We start from the raw sequence: 8,406 nt of genomic DNA, 5'->3' as shown, positions 1-8,406 counted from the left end.
CATATTTGTAGCTTTTACTTTCAAGTTTCTCCTTTAGGTAGTTTGATCTTTTATATTGTGAGCACGTTTTTGGTTTTAGTGTAAGGGATGTTAATCGAATTTTTGACTACGCTTCCGCATTTGATATTTTTAATATACAGTCCATTATGAATTTCCGGAGCTGTTATACAGATTGCATTGCGCACGGACGGCCTGTAACACCCAAGAAATTCCTTTTTATTTTTATTATTATTATTTTATTTTATTTTAATTTATTCTATATAATATAAAATAAGTATTAATAGAATTTAATTTAATTTATTTTTTTTAATGGAAATAATAATAATAATAATAATAAAAAGGGGTAAAAATTATTTGGGGATTTAATTATAAACAATTTTGGAGAAAAAGGGTGAAAATTTAGATTATGGGGATATTTTTGAAAGAAAAATCGAAAATCGGAGGTCAAAACGCAAATTAAAAAAACTGTGTCATGTCAGCTACTCGGTCAACAGCCCCAGCCAACAAGGATGCGCCAGGTGGCAGAGACGCTGATGCGGGAGGCCACGCAGAAGGGAGCCGCGTGGGCGATTCGCATGCGCACGATCGAACGACTGAGATCCGTTCCTGTGCACATGGACGACCCAGATAAAAAACGCGCACGGATGGCCCAGATTGTATCACGCACGGACGGTCCAGATTGAATCACGTACGGATGGCCAGATTGAATCGCGATTAACGGCTCAGGTTCATTTCCTATTTAATCGTGATCGGACGGTCCAGATTAAAAGTGATGGATGGTTGAGATAAAAAGCGGATGGGTATAAATAACCTCATCCGCACCAAAACCCTAGCCCTAGTCGCCAAAGCCCCTCGCCGGAGAAGATAGCCCAGTCGCCAGGGGGCCAACCGCCGCCACCAGCCGCCGTACTAGAGCAATTTTTGGCCGCCAAACGAGGTAAAAAATTCTACCATTTGCTCAGAATTTGATTCTAAACTCACCTATGGCCAAATCGAAGCGAAAGCATTGGCCAATTGGCCGAAAAATACCGGTGAAGTGCAGCAGCGCCGTCGCGAGGTGTCTCGATTTTTGCCTCCAATGAGGCCCTTCTCCATTCTCGTTCTATGTGATTTTTCTACCGTTGTGATCACCGTTTCCTCCTCTACAGGTTAACCAGAGCAGAACACTAAACCGCGATGTGAGCCAGAGGAGCCGCTGTACCGGAGAGCCCCACCGCAGGTAAGTTTCGGTTTTCTATTTTTTTTCGGCCCATCGAGGGTCCTAAGTGTGTTTTCTCACAAGAATCGATGCAAGTTTGGCTGAATTCGGTAGAAAACAGCCAACCCGAGGCGGATTGCTGCCGCGAGCAGCGACGCCGTCGCCGAAGCACGGCGGAGCCACTGTGCCGGAATTCCAAAATTGGCCGAGTAGGCCCTGGGTCTGATTTTTTGAGTTATTTGGGACATGTGTAGGTACCGTAAGCGCGTTTCAGTTCCCGAAAAAAAAAATTCAGGGAACCCAAAGATTGCTTGTAGGCGTAGTGAAAATCTTGTTTTCGGCGTCAAATCAAGTAAGTACCCCTCACCCTATTTCCTATCATAGAATTGAAGTCTGAATAAATGATAATACTGTATTTTGTACAAATTAAATAGATATGCATAATTAATTACGGTTGCTAATAGAGCCCAAATCGGACATATTTTTTTGTCAATTCCTGTTTGATTTATTTTACAGTTTAAATGCATTATGGTATCTAGTTTAATTATTTTATAGTTTTGAATGCATGTATCACTGCTTACTTCACTACTGTTTGATTTTGGGAATCTAAGATATACTTGCTTTGTTGGATGCACGTTACTTGTTTATGTATTCATGTTTGAGTTGGTAATGGAGATTAAGGACAAATAAGAATGGGATGGGATTTGATAAATGTGTAAGGTGACAGCCTTACTAGATATCCTGATAGATGGTGGACGGACCGGGTTCATAGGAAACCCTACCGTAAATGTTGTCTCATACCGAACGGGGTATGGAGACTTGGACATTTGGCCCCTATACCAGACAAGGTATAGGGACGTCCCGCTTCACCCTCATGCCAGACGGGGTAATGAGGTTTATTATTTTGGCGCTCATACCGGACAAGGTATGGGGACGGCCCTGGAATTAAGTTTATTAAGGGGAATGGTTCACGTGTAGCGGGGACCCCTATGAATCTCCATGAATACTAGTGGGCTAATAAAAAGGGGCAATTATTGTTTGATGATTTGAATATAAAAGTATGATATGTGCTATGTTACAGATTATATATGAATTCATGATATTTATAATGTTATTGTTTGCGTAGGTTGTTTTTATGAATCTCATTGCGGTAAGTGGACGGTAAATGGTTTGATTATGGATAAATAAATTTGTTTAAAATTTGTGCTCTATTGGTTGTTTTTAGTTTTTTACCAACCTTTACTTCTGTGATGGTGATATAGTGTGATGTCGTTACTGGGCTAGTATAACTCATTCCTTATTTAACCATTTTCATATTAGAAGGACCTAGTTCCCGAGCCCGATCCACAAGAAGACGACGAGTAGATACTAGATACTTTATAGTTTTCTTTATTTTTTTCATTTCTCGTATTTCCTTTAAAGAACTTATTCTGTGATATTGTTTAGTATTTTTAAGTTATTGTGTAAGGGATATTAACCTTAATCTTTTATTTAGCTTCCGCACTCAGATTATTATATGTATTTCTTTTTAAATTTATGGGGTCGTTACACGGCCTAGATTGAATCACGATGAACGGTGCAGATTTATTTTCTATTCAATCGCGATCGGACGGTCCATATTAAAAGCGATGGACGGCTCAGATCAAAAGCTGATGGGTATAAATAACCTCATCCACACCCAAACTCTAACCTTAGCCACCAGAGCCCCTCGCCGGATAAGATAGTGTAGCCGCTAAGGAGCTGACCGCCGTACCGGAGCAATTTTCAATCGTCAAACGAGGTAAAAATTTTGCTCTTTGCTCAGAATTTAATTTAAACCCACCTATGGCCAAATCGGAGTGAAAGCACCGGTCAATTGGTCGAAAAACGCCGCCGAAGCTCAGCGGCGCCGCAGGGTGTCTCAGTTTTTGCCTCCGATGAGACCCTTCCTGATTCCTATTCGATGTGATTTTTCCACCATTGTGATCATCGTTTCCACCTCCACAGGTTGACAGGAGCAAAACACCCAACCGCGACGTGAGCTAGAGGAGTCGCCGCACCGGAGAGCCCCACCACCGGTGAGTTTCAGTTTTTCACATTTTTTTGGCCTACCGAGGGCTGTAAGTGTGTTTTCTCACAGGATCCGATGTAAGTTTGGCTGAATTCGGCCGAAAACAGCCAACCCGGGGCAAATCGCCGCTGTGAGCGGTGGCACTGTCGCCGGAGCACGGCGGAGCTGCCGTGCCGGAGTTCTGAAATTAGCTGAGTAGGCCCTGAGTATGATTTTTTGAGTTATTTGGGACACGTTTAGGTACCATAAGCACGTTTCAGTTCCTGAGAAAAAATTCAGAGAACCCAGGGTCCGCCTGTAGGCGCAGTAACAATCTAGTTTTCGGTATCAAATCAAGTAAGGATCCCTCACCCTATTTCCTATCATGGAATTGAAGTCTGAATAAATGATAATACTGTATTTTGTATAAATTAAATAGATATGCATAATTAATTACGGTTGCTAATGAAGGCCGAACCAGACATATTTCTCTGTCAATTCCTGTTTGATTTATTTTACAGTTTAAATGCATTATGGTATCTGATTTATTTATTCTATGGTTTTGAATGCATGTATCACTGCTTACTTGACCACTGTGTGATTTTAGAATTTATGATATGATTGTATTACCGGGTGTATATTTATTATTTACGTGATTATGTTTAAGTTGGTAACGGAGAGTAAGGAAAAATAGATAAGGTGACAACCTCACTAGATATCCTGGGAGATGGTAGACGGACCGAATTCATAGGGAACCCTATCGTGAACGTTGTCTCATACCGGACGGGGTATGCAGACTTGGTTATTTGGCGCTTATACCGGATTGGGGTATGGGGACGACCCGCTTCACCCTCATACCGGACATGGTATTGAGGTTTATTATTTTGGAACTCATACTGGACGGGGTATGGGGACGGCCTTGGAATTAAGTTTGTTAAGGGGAATGGTTCACATGTAGCGGAGGTCCTATGGATCCCCATGGATACTAGTAGGCTGATAAAAAGGGGCAATTATTGTTTGATGATTTGAATATAAAAGTATAATATGTGCTATGTTATAGATTATATATGAATTCATGATATTTATAATGTTGTTGTTTCCATAGGTTGTTTTTATAAATCTCACTATGGTAAGTGGACAGTAAATGGTTTGATTATGGATAAATGAATTTGTTTAAAATTTTTGCTCAATTTGTTGTTTTTTGTTTTATACCAACCTTTACTTCTGTGACGGTGATATAGTGTAATGTCCTTACTGGGCTAGTGTAGCTCATTCTTTTTTTAACCATTTCAGATCAGGAGGATTTGGTTCCCAAGCCCGATCCACAAGAAGACGATGAGTAGATGCTAGATACTTTATAGTTTCCTTTATTTTTTTCATTTCTCGTATTTTCTTTAGAGAACTTATTCTGTGATATTGTTTAGTACTTTTAAGTTATTGTGTAATGGTTGTTAACCTTAATCTTTTATTTCGCTTCCATACTCATATTATTATATATATTTTCTTTTGAATTTCTGGGGCTATTACATTTGGCGCTCATACCTAACGGGGTATGGGGATGACCCGCTTCACCCTCATACCGGACGAGGTATTGAGGTTTAATGTCTTGACGCTCATACCGGACCGGGTATGAGGACGGCTCTGTAATTAAGATTGTTAAGGAAAAGGGTTCACATGTAGTAGGGACACCCTTATAGATCCACATGGATACTAGTAGACTGGTGAAACGAAAAACGGTTATGATTTAGTTTATTATTAATGAATGTGAATTTATGATATGTTCTATGTTGCTGATCGTGCATGAAGTTATGATCTGTATGATATTATTATTTCTATAGTTTGTTTTCATAAATTCCACAATGATAAGTGAAGGGTAAATAATTTTATGATTGATAAACGAATTTGCTAAATTTAGTACTCCATTAGTTGTTTTAATTTTCTACCAACTTTTACTTATGTGCCGGTGATATAGTGCGATGTCATTACTAATCTAGTGTAGCTCATCCTTTATTTAACCATTTCAGATCAAGAGGACCTGGTTACAGAGCCCAATCCTCAAGAAGATTGCGAGTAGATGCTAGATACTTTATATTTTTCTTTACTTTTCTTATTTCTCATGTTTCTTTGAAAGAATTCATTCCGTAATGTTTGTTTATTACTTTTAAGTTATTGTGTAAGAGATGTAAACTTTAACATTTTATTTTGCTTCCGCACTTAAATTATTATATATTTCCTTTTGGATTTTCAGGGCCGTTACTTATGTGTGCAGAATCTAGAAGGTAGAATGCTCACATCGAAATGGTTCGCTGAAGGGTGGTTTGGTGGGTATCGGAGAATCGAGCTGTGCGTTGGGATCCTTGGCTGTTAAACGAACTTGGAAGACATTCTATGCAAATGAATTTTGTAAGTATTCCTTATTTTAAACCTAGATTTAGATTTTTGAAGTCTATGCATATGTATTATTGATTTTGTATGTGTTTGAGTCTATAACGGATGCTTCATTGGTATATTGAGAAGAATAAAGACCTGAACACTGTCCAGGCAGTATGAACCTACCAGGAGGAGTTCAGGACATTTAATCTATAATGATTGGCTGCTTATTTTGTTGTTTTGATGATTGTGGACTTGTATGACTGTGATATGACCTGACATGAAAAGGACAAAATGTTTGAGAATTATGATAAAATAAAATAAGACTACTAATTGAGAATAATTACGTTGAGGAAATTAGCGAGGGAAAATGGTGAAATTACTGAGACAAAAAGAATGTTTAATTGATAAATAATACACTAAAACAGAGATAAATAAATATTTTACGAAATAACTAAATCGATCAAAATAAGAATTAATAAATTAAATAGAACGAGGGAAAAGAAAAAATGTGTGGATATGAGTGAGTAGCGTATGGACCTTAAATACTTACTCGTTTAGTCTAAATCAAGGAGGAGAGCATGTGTGTGTGGCTGAAGTTTAGTAGGTATGATGAACCTGCACATGGATAGCTTTGTGAAACCTAATCCAGACGTGGATAGATATTTATGAATGTGTGGGTCACCTAGCAAACATACCTGCTATGGCTAATGTGAGTTTGTGTGTATTATCCATGCGATGGGGGGAGGGGGGGGGTGTCTTTTTTGTCTCTCCTTAATGACGATATAAACGGCATCACACGATGAAACCTTAGAAGTGACATTCTAAATGTAGATGTGTTATTTTGGGTATATTTATAATATTCAGAGTGTACACATGATATTTCAAGTGTATTTGGTGATAGTTCAAGTTTATAAGTGATATCGAATATAATTGAGATATTCGAGCGAAATGTGTAAAATTTTGATATAAGAATTAATTGTGAATAGTAAATAAATTCCTAAGCATAAGATTGTTAAGTTAAAAATATTGTAAAAAAATTATAAATAAGTTTTGATTTGAAATATATTAATGTTGTATATGTTACATTTTTGTGTGTGTTTGCATGATACCTGATTTGGATCTTGGAATAATGAGAATACTTACTAAGTTGGTGAAACTTATTAAATTTTATCATGATATTTTTGTTAAGCAAAAAAAATTGGATTAATTGTCAGACAAGTAAAGGACACGCGAAGGTGTTCTAATCAGTGTACATTTTATTCTTATTTTGATTATCATATCGTTTTGTTAAACTTTATGTTTTGACCTTATGCTTTGTATATATATATATAAATGTTATATATATTAAAAGAGATTATTTATTTTATATTAAACTTTTAAGTTGTGCATATAGATATTTTATAAGTTTTACTAGTTGAAAATATTGTGCAAATGTCCGTACCCACCGAAATTGGGGTTTGGGCTGCTACGCTTACAGAAGAGGAAAAAGAGAGGACTCAAAAATTCCAAATCCATTACGCCTCACTTTCCATCTTCTCATTTGTTACCAAGTACATCAATTCAAAATAATAGTTGACAAAGTAGCATCAAACAAGCCAACTACCACCAGAGAACCAAAAAAAACTTAAATTAATCAGTAAAACAAAAAAAAAAATAGTGTACGGGAAAAACAAATTAACAGAGAGAAATGAATATTTTTGGAGATCAATACCTTGATATCAAAATCAGTGTTGCCAGTGGCAAGTAGACCTGAAATGGGATGGAAGTCTAGGGTTAGAATTAGTCTCGTATTGTGCCAATTTCTCTATACTGTGCCCTACCTTCATTACTTCTTTCTCCCTCTTCTGATATACTTTGTGACTTGGATTTTCTCGAGAAAGGGACAGAATTTAGGGTTTTCTTTTGAGAAAGAGTGAAAGAGTCAGAAAAATGTTATCATTTGACGCGAACTTGTTTTGATTTGGAGAGAAGATTTCACTCATTCACATATCCGACCCATTAATCTCCGACGCCCCGCTATCCGTATGAGTCCGACCCGAACTGAGGAAAATGAACAGCCATACTTTTTTTAATTAAAAAATATATTTTTAATAAAAATAATAAAATTATTAATCATTTTCTAGTATTTTTTTTTTCATAAAATCATATTTTAAATATATTTTGTATACTTATTAATTTAATCCAAATTATACATAAAATTTATTCTATATGCTGAGTTATATATAGTCTCATAAATTATTCGTTCCCTTTGCAATTATATTTTAGTGATAAAATTAAAAAGTATAAATATTTATCTTTATATGGGGATAAAAAAATAAATATTTATAAACATTGGAGATATTTAATTTTTTTTTTAAAAGTACAAAACTAAGAATCTTGTTGTTCATGTATAACTAAATATTTATTAAGATGCTAAAATATTTTGATCATGTCTTTATTGTATATAAATTTTGATTAATCAACCTAAAAACATTATGTTATAAATGGATCCTATAAAAGTCTTTTTTATAATTAAATCAATAGAACTGCTTAAATTTGTTATATTTTTAAATCAAATGTAAAATTTTTTATATAAATGAGTTGATGTAAATCAAATTTTAGTTACTTATAGTTAAGATATGAATTATCCTATGCTTCAAATTGAGAATTGGTATTTTCAAAGGGAAAAAAAGGATTGAGATTGAATAAGAGGATAACTATCCATCTACATAATGTGTGTATATATATATTGTTATAAACTTCTATTAAATTACATAAACTAGTATTAAAACAATTTTTTATCTTATTATTAGTATAATTTAAAAGT

This window comes from Carica papaya, chromosome 6 (assembly GCF_054855325.1).
Source record: "Carica papaya isolate Zhongbai chromosome 6, ASM5485532v1, whole genome shotgun sequence".
NCBI classification, from domain to species: domain Eukaryota; kingdom Viridiplantae; phylum Streptophyta; class Magnoliopsida; order Brassicales; family Caricaceae; genus Carica; species Carica papaya.
The sequence above is the reverse complement of the archived record's forward strand: the minus strand, read 5'-3'. Positions refer to the sequence as shown.